This window comes from Lissotriton vulgaris, chromosome 9 (genome assembly GCF_964263255.1).
Source record: "Lissotriton vulgaris chromosome 9, aLisVul1.2, whole genome shotgun sequence".
NCBI classification, from domain to species: Eukaryota; Metazoa; Chordata; class Amphibia; order Caudata; family Salamandridae; genus Lissotriton; species Lissotriton vulgaris.
This window is the reverse complement of record NC_141697.1, coordinates 884,576,917-884,592,152: the sequence shown is the minus strand read 5'-3', so window position 1 is coordinate 884,592,152 and position 15,236 is coordinate 884,576,917.

Sequence of the window (15,236 nt, the reverse complement as noted above, 5' to 3'; positions counted from 1 at the left end):
AAGAGAGGCAGTAGCTGTGGAAGTCGAAAGACTGCGCTGTTTCATTTATAAGAAGTATATAGCAAGCGCTCATAACAAGCGAGATAAATCTGGCACCCTGCTGGCTTGGCTGGCCAACCTAGAGAGATGAGGGTCGACTAAATCGTAGTTGTATAGCCCGTCGGGAGAACTTTGACGCACACAACAGGGAATTAATGAGCAGTTCCATGCCTATTATACAGAGCTTTATTAGAGTACGGTCATGATGAATGAGGATGTCCTCGGGGAATTTTCTAGAGGCTGCTGATCTCCCGGAAATTGATAACTCAGAGGCTGAACAGCTAGGCCAAGACATTTCATTGGGAGAAGTGAGAGGGGCGATTAAACATATGGCACGTAAGAAGAACCCCAGAGCGGATGGGCTGCTGGTCGAATCTTATCTCACCTATGTAGATCTAGTCGCACCAAAATTAGTGACCCTCTACAATGAGGCAAAGAAGATGGGATATCTTCCTGTCACTACCCGTGAAGCGATAATAATCCCACTTTTGAAACCAGGGAAGTCACCTTCAGATAGAACTGCGTACCGGCCACTGTCTATGCTCTCTCCCGACTATAAGATCCTAAGTCGGATACTGGCGACCCGGTTGCTCCCCCATGTGGCTCATTTGGTCCACGTAGACCAGGCGGGATTTATTCTGATGCGGGACACAGCTGTTAATATAAGACGGCTACTCCGTATATTGGAAGCTGACACATATTCGAAGACACCTGCTGCCATTTTTTCAGTGGACATCGAAAAGGCTTTTGATAGCCTAGAATGGCCTTATTTGTTTCAGGTTATACGCACATTTGGGCTGGAGGAGGTCTTTGTGAACTAGACAGCATTGTTATATAGATCCTCTACGGCACACGTTGAGACGGGGGGGTTTGTTCTCTGACACATGTGCGGTGAGTAGAGGGACGCGTCAGGGATGCCCACTATCCCCTCTGTTATTTGCTTTGGCTATTGAGCCACTGGCGGCCCAAGCCAGGATGGGACGACGGTGCAGGGGTCTCGATGTCCATGGTGGTATTCAATACATCACGCTCTGTGCTGATGATCTTCTCATGTTCTTACAGACACAGGCTGATCTTCTCATGTTCTTACAGACACAGGCTGCTCTGGTTGGGGCGAGGCGTTTGCCCCAAGACCTCGAACTGGTGGCGGGCCCTAAGGTGAATTGGGAGAAGTCATGCCTGTTTCTCCCTGCCCCAGTGAGGGAGGGTCCCCCGATTATTAATGGTATGCACTGTTTGACTTACTTGGGGACCTGTATTTATCATACGCAGGCAGATTTGGTAGAGGGAATTGTGGGCAGAGCTATCCGGGGGCTTCAGGGCAGTATGGAGTTCTGGGGAATGCTCCCGCTATCTGCGGTGGGCTGAGTAGCTCTGCTTAAGATGGTGGCACTACCTATTCTCCTAAATTACTTTAGGACCCTTCCCATCTGGCTCCCGGCGACGATTTTTAAGCAGCTTCAAATGATGATCAAGGGTTTTCTTTGGCTCGCTGGCAGGCGACGAGTGGCCCTGAAGACCCTATTGTGACCAAGAAGGGGGGTGGACTGGCGATACAGGACTTCGAGTCTTATTATTTGGTGCCCCAATTGCAATGGCTTATCCAAGCGGTGGCTATGGAATTCCGGGGAGTGGGCGAGAGGGAAGATGGACGGGTGCCCAGACAAATATTGTCCTGCATTGTCTTACAGCAACTGCTGCGTCTGAAAAAACTCCCCACTTAATTTAAAAAATTTTGGTTGTGTTGGAACAGAAGCCAGGAGAGGGTGCAGATTGCACTCCCCTATGCCCCCCAAATCCCCATCACTATGTGCACGGTACTTCCTCATGGGGGTTATTGGTCAACACTTCACCAGTGGAGCGACCTGGGCCTGACAGCATTGGTCGACCTGTATGATGATAATACCCTCATACCATTCGAGACTGAGGGATCGACATGATCTACCTCGCGGGGATTATCTGCTCCATTCGGCCCTAATAACAGCCATTCAGAAACACTGAGGGGAGGGTCTTTCTGAGCCTCAGACTTCCATGGTCTGCCAATATGTAGTATTGGCGGCGGGCACCATCAAGTCAGTCTCGTGTTTACAGCGAAGGATGATGCAGGAGAGGCTCGCTCTGCTGGCGGAGTTGAAGCAGAAATGGGAGGATGATTTGGACGAGGAACTCCCTGAGAAGTGTGGGCTGGGTTGATTGAACAACCTTGGAAATGCACTAGAAATGCTCTGTTACAGCTGGTTCCATTTTTTATCTTGCATAGCCTGATAGGCGGTACCTGACTCCAGCAAAAATTAACAAATATATATATTTTTTTTAACAGATTTTATTGACAGATTGCACACATGGCGCAGCACTCCGCATTCCGGAGAGAACTGCAAATCAAGTACACAACATCAGATGATTGGCAATCTATGTATCATTTGAATCAAATAATAACATCAAAACCTACCAATTCCACACCCCCCCGCCCCTTATCCCACCCCTTTCTCCAACTCCCCCCACCCGGATCCCACCCTTCCCAGCCTCACGATATCGTCTCACACTTCTTATAAACCATTCTCTAGACTGATAGTGTACATACACCTTCCATCCTGGCCCCTTTATGCCGTCATCGGGCAATCCTCCTGTTCCACCGGTGGCTCCAACCACAGACCCCAATAGTCCGCCCAGTGCTTCCATATCCTGTAATGTTTTCTTGGGCAGCCCCGGGCCACAAAGATTGGCCGCTCCAGCCCCATGCAGAAGTCTAGCCCCTTCTTCCACACCAGCACTGAGGGATCCCGGGGATCTTTCCATGCTTTCGCCACATCTCTGTTGGCTATGGTTAGGCCTAGTAACAATAGGTGCCTTTTATATGCGTCGCCCCCAACCCCCTCTAGCACATGTAGTAGACCCAACTGTGGAGTACGAGGGAGCTCCCATCCCAGGACCTCAGACATACAGTCCCACACCTGTTTCCAGAACCTAACCAAGGAACTACAACTCCATACTGTGTGGATCAATGTCCCCACCTCCTGGCCGCAGGGGAGACAGTCTGGGGATGCAATCCGGCCTGCCAAACACAGTCTCTCCCCTGTGAAGTAGACCCTATGTAGGTATTTGAATTGAATGAGTCTCAGGCGCATCGCTATGGCCGCACCTCTAGGGGCCTCGTCTGCCTCCTGCCAATCTTCTTCCTCCAGTGTCTCCACATCCCTTTCCCAGGACTCCCGAAGTTTCTGCAATGATGTGGAGCAGTGTGTAACTAAGGTCTGATATATACGAGATATCTTTTTATCCCCTAGGTCACCCATAAATACCTTTGCCTCTAGTGGGCTAAATTCGGGTAGGGAGTCAAGGCCGTCCAGGCTCGGTGTAATGGCGTGGCGGAATTGTAAATACTTAAAGATTCGGGACCGGGGCATGCCATATTCCTCGCTTATATCTTGGAAGGATTTAAGGGCCGTCCCTGACATCACATTTCCCAGTGTCGAGATTCCTATATTGTCCCAGCCTCAGAAGCCCTGAAGGGACGCCAGTGCAGGAAGACGTCCATTATGCCACAAGGGAGTCTCCTCAGTTAATGTGCCCCACCATCCCATACGATGTAGGGCCTGCCTCCAAAATCGGAACACTACGTGGGTGGCCGTTGGCAACCTCTTCCGCAGTTGCGCCGAATATAGGACTGTATGTAGAGTGTTGGACCCCATAAGATGTCGCTCAAAAGCATACGCTGGATCCCCCCTGTCCCCATACCACCATTCGTTCAGGACCAGGAGATGGGAGGCTTGATAATACGACTGGATTTCAGAGGTTGCCAACCCACCACAGTACGTTGACAAAAAACAAGTGCACAGCGCAACCCGCAACGCGCCTCCCGCCCAAAGAAACTGCCCCAACGCAGAGTCAACCTGTCGGAACCAGTGAAGTGGAATCGGGTAAGGGTGGTTCTGTAGTTAGTATAGCAGACGTGGGAGGGCCACCATCTTAAAGATGGCCGACCGACCATAGATAGTGAGGGGCATACGGGATCAAGTCTTCATCTCTGTTCGGACCCGGTCCCAAACTGGAACCAGGTTTGGCTCCCAAGAGACCGTAGGAGTTTCAGATAAGAACACTCCCAAATACTTAAGCCCTCCCACCGCCACCTGCAACTTGGATGCCCAGGTCCCAACCCCAGCACGTTCTCCCAGCACCCAGAGGATTGATTTGCGCAGATTCATGTAGAGCTCGGATGCTTCACCAAATGTCTGCATAATCTCTAGGATACGCGGTCACGAGCTACTGAGATTTGTAAGGAAAAACAGGACATCATCTGCGAAGAGCGCGATTCTATCCGGCGGTCCAATCTCCCATTCAAAGCCACGCAGTTGCGCATCAATGCAAACCCACACCGCCAGCGGTTCCATGGCAAGGGCGAACAAATACGGTGAAAGGGGGCAACCCTGCCTAGTACCACGTCCGATGGGAAATTTAGAGGATATGGCCCCTGCCACCCTAACTGAGGCCGTTAAGTCCATTTATAAAAGTCGCAGATACGACAAGAAACGAGGCCCTAGGTTGAGTTGAGGCAAAAGTGCGAACAGGTAAACCCAACTCAATGAGCCAAAGGCCCTGTCCATATCAGCTAAAAGGAGTGCTGCTTGCTCCCTGATGTCTCTAAGTGCCGCCACCGCCACATGGGCCCGTCTGATATTGTGTCTAGTCACCCTGTGGGGCATGAACCCGGCCTGATCCGGGTGGACAAGCCCCGCTATGTAGGGTAGGAGACGGTTGGCCAGCGCCTTGGCCAAAATCTTAGCCGCCACGTTCAGGAGAGATATTGGTCGGTATGATGCAAAAATTAACAAATATTTTAATGTGACAACAGCTCTCTGTCCAAGATGCAACAAGGAAGAAGCAGACCTTCGCCATATGCTCTGGGATTGTCCTAAGCTGACGACTTACTGGGGGGAAGTGGTAGAGCTTGTATGTGGCATCACTGAGAGGAATGTTGAACTAGCACCAGGCACCTGTTTACGCCACTGGTTTCCTCACACCTCCAAAACCAAGATCACTAGCAAATTTCTAGATTTGGGCATATTATTAGCCAAGCGAGAGATCATAGCGCACTGGAAATTTAAGCGGCCCGAGTTTCCAGAGGTGAAGGACTGTCTTTCTCAGTTGGGTGGAGTGAGGGGGTACAGCTAGGTTACAAGCAGCTAGTCGCGCGCATAGCGAAAAACCCTTCGAAGCTGCAAGGGCGTGGGAAGCAATAACACTTTTATTGAAGATGTCAGAGACGGACTCGGATGTTGACTCCACTACTAGCGATCCGGCAGTTCAGAACTGATGACTGCCTTATTGGGGTGCCGGGGTCTCCTGTAGTCACTCGGTGTCTTATTGTAGGCCTACTCTGTCATCCAGAATAATGTTGAATATTGTCCAATGGGAAGACGCGCTATGCCGAATTGCTGTTGGTATTAGCGTTATTAGTTCTCTGTGCCACGCCGGAGGGGAGGGAGGGAGAGGGGGGCACTGTGGGTAGGGGGGGTTCTTTGGTTGGGTAAGTTTTAAGTATGTTCATCAGTTGTTGCTATTGTGGGCAGTCTTGCATTCCAGTGCTTATTACTGACCAGCTGATGTAATGGAATGGGTTGGCGTTTTCATGTACGGATTGATTGCTCTGCTATTTCCAATTGCAGCCCATGACTATATAGGCTTTGGTCTTGTTTAAATGCTAAAATAATGACTGTGGAAGTTTAAATTCTGTATATGTCAGATGTTTTAGATGCAAACTGTATAAATATATTTACAAAAATAAATGAAATATGTTAACGACATTATGTGGATTGAAGAAGGTATCTTTGAAAATTGACAACTCACACCTCATCTTGTAGTGGCAGCTATTGTTTTCTGCAATATGTTATCTGGTCCTAGGTAGTAATGAAATGAATTAGTGAATGCTAAAAGGAGGGTCTATTGGAATAAAAATGTTTTTACTGAGTTATCCATGCATCGTATGTCTTAAGTTAGCATTCGCTGCACCATTTAATTTCCAGCCGCCATTTTGAGTCTTGATCGAAATTAACTTCTGTCTTTCTCATGCTCTGCTGCTGCTGAAAGCAGCTGCAATAGTTTTTGCTTCTCCAAGGTTGGGCTTCGCTGTGCTATGGAATACATTGTTTTTGCTGGTAGATACCTTTCCGCTAAGATAGGCCTGCTCCCAACCTTAGAGCGGCGGGCACAGCGCAGAGTGAACTTGGCACTGAGATAGCATTTACCTGGTCTTAGGATCTAAACCCATCCTTCTGTATCTCCTTTGTTCACCAGCTACCTACTGGAAATTTCCAGTGAGGGCGTGTCTGCATTGGTTCTGAACTGTACATTATGTATAGCCATGCTTGCTGAAGTCAGTCCCTTTGCAGCAATTCAGCATGGGCGCAAAATCCGTTCCGCTCGCGGATTTTGCGGATCTTGCGGATCTTGCGGCAAATTCGCAATCCGCGAACTCCTGCGAATTTGCCGAAAATCCGCGAATCCGCGAGCAGAACGGATCCGGGGGGCAAAAGTTCAAGCTTCAAGCTTGTAACTAGTTTAGAATGGCGCCGGCAAGCTGCCAGCGCCATTCTAAAATAGTTACTAAGTTAGCTTCAACAGGAAGCACTAATAGAAGCAGGTGCTCGAGTTTAACTGAATTCGAGCACCTGCTTTATTTTATCTTTTAGTGCTTCCTGATGAAGCTAACTTAGTAACTATTTTAGAATGGCGCTGGCAGCTTGCCGGTGCCATTCTAAAATAAAACAGGAGAGGGGCAGAGGGCAGAAGGGCACAAAGACGAGTGTGGCAGAGGGCAGAAGGCCACAAAAACGAGTGGGGCAGAGGGCAGAAGGGCACAAAAACGAGTGGGGCAGAGGGCAGAAGGGCACAAAAACGCGTGGGGCAGAGGGCAGAATGGCACAAAAACGAGTGGGGCAGAGGGCAGAAGGGCACAACAACGAGAGGTCTCGCAAAAAAAACCCCCGCGAACACGCAAAGCGCCCCGCGAACACGCAAAGCGCCCCTCAAACACACCCAAAACAAAAATATGCAAATTCGCACAAATTCGCGAATTTTGCGGATCGCGAATTCGCAAATCCGCAAATTCATGAATTGCGAATTCGCAAAATTCGCCCATGCTTAGCAGCAATCCAAGGAGGTTGGTCAGACCGGACTCCACTTGAGTGTACCTGAAATAAAATATATTTGGTTTGTATTCTCTACTGTTTGACCAACTCTTCCTTTGTGTGGAAGGCTGAGAGGTGGTTGCGAGTGACCTGGGTGACCCTAATCGGGTCACTTCCTTCACACGGGCAGCACATGCGCTGCACTGGGAGCCATGATGTATTGGAGTATGTACTTGAAGCCCCCCCCACTCTCCGCCCATATTTGTCATTGGCTTGGCCGTTGTCTTTCGTAAATGCTGGCTTATGATTCCCTATTAGGCTTGTTAGTTCCTCCATAGTACCGCCTTGTCTTCATTTGTAACCTCCCATGAGGACTGGCCCTCCTACTTTGGTTGCTACATGGTATGTCTTCTTTAGTCTGTAAGCACTTTTTTCTTTAACTCGTTCCATGCTGATGACGGAACCGCTCCGTCATCAGCCGCGGTGGCGCTGTGCTGATGACGGAGCGGTTCCATCATGGCCCGGCCGCCCTGCCTGCGCGGCGCTGATTTCGCGCCTGCGCACCGCGTTCTATTGAGCGGGGCGGGCCATGACGGAGCCGCTCCGTCATGAGCACAGCTCAACTGCGGCTGGTGACGGAGCGGTTCCGTCACCAGCATGCGCCCGTCGCGCGGCCCCCCCGCCCCCTTAGCGCTGCGGCGGAATAGCTGCGCAGCGAAGGGGTTAATGGGTTTCTCTGGGGGTAGGAGGGTCTCTCGTGTGCAGTTGTGACCACCAACTTCTTTACCTAACTCGCAGAAAAACTGGGAGCTCTTCAGGGGCCATGATAGACGGAAGGGGGCAACTCAGTGATGCCTTCAAGCATTTGGAATGCAATAGGTCTCGCCTTTGAGAGAGTTTAAGCTATTGGTATTGTAAATGGCACCGCCTTTTATTTATCTTTTAAAAACCAAAACATAAATAAAAGGCATTGTCATTTACAATGCCAATAGCTCAAACTTGTGTAAATGCGAGACGTATTGCGCTTTTCAAGGAGTATATAGCTGGTTTTTTTATACTTGAGGGGCTGGCTGATATGTAATTGTGAAGGAGGAAAGTAATGGCTGGCTTCACAAAAATTAAACTCTTTAAGCTATGAAATTTATGTAGCCTTTATTTATTGTACAGGCTTCTTATTTTTGCAATACTGTTTAATTTTGTAGTTGGTCTGCAGGTACTGTCATAAGTATTGTATTAAGCTGAAAAACTTCATTTTTTTGTACTGTATAATGATCTATTTACATAAGGTGCGTGACAGCGGTAGGTTTGAGGTGTGACTTGTTTGTATTTGTGATTTATCATCGTTACAGAATGCTCTGAGCAGGAGGAATCATCTGCTCATATTTATTTATGTCCTTTTGTTTGCACGTATCTTGTAATATCTGTGAAATATTTTTTTCCGCATGCAGCGTTGTACCCAGGTTTTGTGCGCGATAAATACACACACAACAAGCATTTGCAATGCAATAGGTCTCGCATTAGGAAAGTTTGAGCTATTGGTATTGTAAATGACACATTTTTTATTTATGTTTTGTTTTTGAAAATAGCAAAATTAATAGCTTAGTCATTTACAATGCCAATAGTTATAAGTTTCGCAAATGTGACACGTATAGCATTTGTAATGCAACATGTGTTGTATTTACGTGACTTACATGTATTGATATTACAAATAACAATGGCTTTTAATTTTTTTCAATAATTAATACTTAAATAAGTTATTGTCATTTATAATGGCAATAGCTTAAAGTTTTGTAAATAACTTTTGTGAAGATTATGTTCAGTGTATTTTATTGCGCCGAAAATCCAAGAACAGAAGTGAAATATTAACATGTTTTTGTTATATTTGTAATAAAGCTTGAAACATTGAGAGAAGATATGTGAACCAGGTGTTGTTGAATGGTTGCACAGATTGATGGTGTGGTGGCGCTGAGTGATGTTGTGATGGCGAACAAGCGATGCTGTGGCGCTCAGTTATGCTGCGGTAGCGCATAGTGATGCTGTGGGGCTCCTGAGTGATGCTCTGGTGGTGCGGAGTGATACTGTATACTATGCTATGTTTATTTTTGTTATCCTATGTTTTGTTTTGTTATGCTATGCTGTGTTTTGTTCTGCTATGCTATGCTATCTTTTGTTATGCTATGCTTTATTATGCGATGCTATGTTTTGTTATGCTATGCTATGTTTTGTTGTGTTTGGTATGCTATGTTTTGCTATGCTATTATATGTTTTATTTTGCTATACTATGTTTTGTTGTGTTTTGTTAAGCTATGCTATGTTTTGTTGTGTTTTGCAATGTTTTGTTATGCTATGTTTTGTTATGTTATGCTATGTTTTGTTATATTAGCTGTTTTGTTTTGCTATCCTATTCTTTGTTTTGTTATGCTATGCTATGTTTAGTTTTGCTATCCTATGCTTTGTTTTGTTATGCTATGCTATGTTTTGTTATGCTATGTACACAAGTAATATATTATAAAAATATATGTATTTATTACTAGAATAATCCTCTGTACTCTTTATGAGTGCAGAGGCACAAGCGTTTAAACAAAAGCACAGTTAAACATATAAAAGTTGCACAATTATGGATGAGGCCCAGGGGCCACGCAAACCATATATTAAAAAAGTGGTATAAGAGATACCAATCGAACAGTGGTTAGGCCTAGGGCCTAGGGAATCGCTGGGAGCAGTCGGGACTAGCAATGCTGAATTCGGGAAAAGCCCGCAGGATTCGGGTGCAGCGCTTAAAGCACACACATGCACCAATGCAAAGTCAATGGTGCGTAAAAGTTATAAAGTTACTGTTAAAGAAGACTTCCGCTCAACCTAGAAGGACGAAACTTTAGACACATACACTAGAGGTGTGTACCAGTGTAGGAACACCGGTGGTGTTGAGTTACCTCACCCACCGGAAGCGGGTGCACAGGTGCAAAGTAGTATCGGGTTTTGTCACGCAGGTTGCTGGTGCTTGGAGCTGAAGATGCTGCAGGCGTCGAGACGAGAAGTGTCCGGTGTGATCCAAGGGCGGATCGAAGTTAAAGATGATCTGAAAGCAGAGGGGACAGAGTCTGGGTCACTCAGCAGTGACCAGGGTGGAACCAGGAAGGAACCAGGCAATGTCGGGCGCAATCAGGTCGATGACGAGTTGCTTCTCTCCGCTGCCAGTTGGACTCTGGGGCACCGAGGATGTCCAGGAGTGGATCACGAGCTGTCCCACGCAGGCTCTCGCTGTCGGCGGTGTCGGCTTCTGGATTGGATCAAACAAACTTTGGCAAGTGCAACCCATGAAGGATTCAAAGATGGCTTATCACTCAGACCAGGAGGGTCAGAGCAGGTGCTTCTTTTCAGGAGAGCGAGTGCAAGTCTGGAGCAACCAGACTCACAAGTCAGTTTTCAAGGTTCGTTGGCACAGGAGCCACAAGCCAACTGGCAAGTGACTGGGCCAACGCGTTGAGCCAAAAGATGCAGAAGGGCCCCACGCAGCACTCGGTGAGTATAGAAGGGTGAGCTTCGGTGCAAGAGAGGCTCAAGGATGGGGCTTCTCAAACCCCAATGCACAGCTTCGAGGGTCACTCTTGGGCTGCACGGTCAGCATCTCGTGGTCTTTCCAAGATGGCGGGCCCCACGCCTCAGGTCGCCTCCACGGGTCTCAGCTCTGCAGGGACTGTGGATCGGGCTGTTAGAAGGCAGGCACGCTGGGTCTTGTTGAACTCTATTGCTCGAGTTCCGGCGGGAACTGCAGCAAAGCAAACGTCGAGGTGCTGGATGGTGCCTGTTTGCACAGGGTGGTCACTCCTTGACCACAAGGGAGATTCTTCAGTCTTCTACGTTGAGTAGGATGTCGAAGGGCCCAGAGTTTCATTTCATAAGTTTCAGTCAGGATAATCTGAGTGCGTTGGCACTGCTCCCATTCTTATACCAATCTTGGGGGCTGGATTACCTGTAAGGTCCCTCCTATGGGTGGGACCCAGGAAGGGGGTGGTTACACCCCTCTCCCTTTGTCCAGGGTCGCACTGGGACTGGGGCTGGAGTGCCCCAGAACCGGTATGACCGGATTATGCAAGGGGACTGATTTCATTCAGCCCTCCCTGCCCCAATACACTATCTCCTGTCTGGGGTGGTGTAGCACCTCCCCGCGACAGGAAACCCTTTGTCCAGGCCTCCTCTGCCGAGTTTCGGTCAGCAGCAGGATGTCAGACTTGTGTCGGTGGCAGCAGCATCCATTTTGTGATGCTGAGGCTCAGGTTACGATTAACCGCGTTTCAGTAAAGTAACATGTATTCTCCCTCTAGAAGGGTGGATGCTATCCCCGTCGACAGGACTGTCGAGGGGATAGTATTCCAAATCGTATGACACCTTACACGACATGTTTTGATAAAGCTAAACCAAAGTTAGCACATAACCGCGATGGATTATAATGCATTTAAGAGTATATGGTATGGCATTATCCCTGAACAGCTTAGGGAGTTGTTCCCGACAGCTGCAGACAGGCTCAGCTCATGCTAGAGCACCATCTCACGTAAAACCAAGCACTCTTCCTCCAGGATTGATAAGGCCTGCCATAAGAGTGACTTATAGGTTTATATGAGTCCAGATATAGGTTTAGATATAGATATGCTATATCTAAGCAAGAGGTGATTACACCAACTTGCCCCAGCTGAGTGATCAGCCAGTTTAAGAACCAGCCAGGGGTGGCAAAAGCTATGCTGCAGCCCCTGGTAGGCCTTGGATGCACCTATGCCCTTGGCACCTATAGTGCACTATATAGGGGCTGACAAGGTGTCCAGTACCAATTTGGTTATGCACCTAGGGTGCATGGAGTCCATTTTAAGGAGAGAGCAGATAGCCTGGGGCCCTGATTAGCAGGGAGCCAGGCCAACTAAGTCGAAAACCAGCTAAACACAAGGCAAAAAATCTGGGGTAACCATAGTCAGGTTTCCACCTTCCTACACAACCCCCCCCCCCCCAAACGAAAGGAGACAAGGCTATCCTTGACCAGGTAAGCCCATATTGCCTGAGTGGCCATATAAGGAAGTGCCTGCACTAGCATGGTTACCCCCTGTCTCATGGTCCACTAAGCAATCCCTCACCCTTGGGGTATTAGAGGGTCTCCACCATAGGGAATCACTACCTTGGGTGTGTCTTGTTAGGATTCGGTCCCCAGTCCTCTTTTGATGACCATATCTTCGCCGTCACATGATACGCCAGTTGTATAAAAGGGAGTCCTACCATAGTGTCGTTGCTTGTTATTGCTAACCTGTGGGTTCCCGCTATCTTGGTTCCTGTGAAGCTTGTTGGCTGTTGCAGATTCTCCCGGGCTCGTGAGAATCGTTGGAGTATTGCCTTTTTCCTTTTCCCTTTTTTCCTTGCCCAGAGTCCCGCTGTTGCTACCTAATTGTTCCCTCCCTCCTATTCCCTAGTCTTCCCTTCCTGTGTGCTTAGTAGTTAGTTAGTTAGTGTACCTTCCTTGCTTTTGTTTTCCCCCCGTCTCTCATTAGAGATTTGCCAACGACATCCAGGGGCTCCTGGTTGTCAGACACCTTTTGGGTGTTATTTTTTCTTTTTTTCTTTTGTACCCGAGACATTGCAAGACAAAAGAGTAACGGACGCTAGGCGTTCGTGTTGCAATACGTCTTGTGGTAACCGTTCTGCCTCGCTATGGGCGGATCTGACGTTTGAGTAGTATCCCGGCTGGGTATTGCCTTTCGGTCATTTCCGAGAGACGAGTTGTTATCGTTTCTCGGCTTTATAGTCTTTCCCCCTCACACTCCACTGTTGAGGCACAGGGTTTTTTTGTTCATGCCCGTTATTTTTTGCATGTTTTTTTACCCTGTGCATCCCTACACGCCCAAACCAAACACCCGATTTCCTAGTCCTGTTTTATACAAGAAAATACATCTTGGAGTGTATATAGCCCGGACTAGAAACCCCCTCGGAGCAAACCCCGCATTCGTTTCTGGTAAGTGCATGTGTGGTGAATTGCTGGATATGGTCCATCGTTACAGAGGTAGGATTGGGGACAGAAAGCTTATTGTGAGGTGTATCTTTTTGTCTCCCTGTTTATGCAGGTGCGGAAGCGAGGAGGAGGGTGTTATTTTGATCTACGCTCTACAGGGGTGGAAGGTTTGGTGCCTTTGTTTATATTCCACCCCCTTTTCTGGGTCATCGGGTTACTCATCTGTACCATCTAGTGAGTGACCGGTGAGTCGGGGAAGTGGTTGGGACACACCTCGTTCCTGCAGTGTGTGGGTTGGGCAGAGCCTAACAGAATAACAAGCCCACGTTTAAATACACTGCCCGAACTTGGATGGATGTGGAATCAGGGGCCATGGCAGGGGCTGAAGCCCCCACCATGCTTGACGTAATGGGTGCCCTAGCTGCCTTACAGGCTCAGGTGCAGGACTTACGACAGGAGAACGTAGGGTTGAGACAAGAGTTGGGTGCAGTAAGGGCGCGTGAGCACGTACAACCCAGAGGTCCGACACCCATTATACAGCCGGCTACGTTCCAGTACGGAGGGGCGGGACAGAGTAATCCTGGAGGCGGTACCCCTGTCGCTATCACTGTGACATTCCCTGTTCCTGTTCCCCTGGCTCAACCCGAACGATTCTATGGAGACAGTGGGAAATTTGGGATGTTCATGAATCGGTGTCAGTTACACTTTATGTGTAGGCCTGGTGCCTTTCCTGACGATGCGGCAAAGGTAGCCTTTACGCTTTCATATTTGGCTGGTACTGCTGCCCAGTGGGCTATCCCCTTAGTTGAAGGCAAAGATCAGGTGTTGCATGATTATGATGCCTTCAAGGAGTTGATGCGGGGGTTATCTGCTAAACATGCATTCATGCAAGCCAGTGACTCAGAATTGCTGAAATTGCGACAGGGCAGACAGGACCTACTGACATATATAGCGACCTTCAATCGGTTGATCTCTGAGACTCATTGGCCAGCGGAAAAACGGACCTCATTGTTTTACCAGGGTCTTAATGATGATCTGAAAGATGTGGTGTCACAGGTAGTGGATCCCCCAGAGGAGTGTGCCGCGTTTATAGACCTGGTGGTTAAACTGAACCACCGGCTTTCAGAGCGACGTGGGGATCGTGTACATTTTCAGGTGTCTCAAGGAAACTTTATGAAAACTGAAAGTAAACCGCCCCTTGGGGAACAGAAGTCTGTACAAGAACCGATGGAGATAGGGGGAGTAAGGGGGCCTCTGACTCCTGAAGAAACGAAAAGAAGAAGAGATAAGAATTTATGTCTCTATTGTGGACAGGGAGGTCATTTTGCAAGGGAGTGTCCCGTTAAACCATCAGGCGTAGGGTATGGAAAAAAGGTGGCATATGTACAGGTGGGAAGGTCCCTCCTTACTGAGCACTCAAGGGGTCAGTATGAGGTTTTGGGGGCAGTGGATTTGGCGCCCAGACATTTTGTCATTTCTGCCCAGCTATTGTTGGCCGCGCAAAGACGGGTACCTGTATCGGTGCTATTAGATTCGGGTGCCACTGGCAATTTTATTGATATCTCCCTAGCAGAGAAGTTGGGTGTTCCTTGCCAATATAAGAAGCAACCGGAGCCCGTAAGAGCGATCGACGGAACCGAATTGTCATCAGGGTGCATCACCAGACAGACTGTGCCTCTGCGGTTGTTATGTGACAACGGACACTCGGAGCGAGTGGTGTTTGATTTGATTGATGCGCCTTCCTTCGGTCTGGTGTTAGGGGTGCCTTGGCTCCAGGAGCACAATCCCAGGATTGATTGGGTGCAGCGTCTAGTAACTCTGGATTCCCATTATTGTTTGAGGCATTGTTATAGCGAGGCCAGTGAGAAGGTCCCTCCGTTGTTCTGTGCAGCCATGGAAGAAAGTGGGGTCCCAAGGCAGTATGCTAATTATAACGATGTCTTTGATAAGGGCTACGCACAAAGCTTACCACCACACCGGTCTTTTGACTGTAGGATCGATCTAGTGGAAGGGGTTCCTTTGCCCTGTAGTCGTGTCTATGCACTGTCCGAACCTGAGGTGAAACACCTCAAAGAATATCTGGA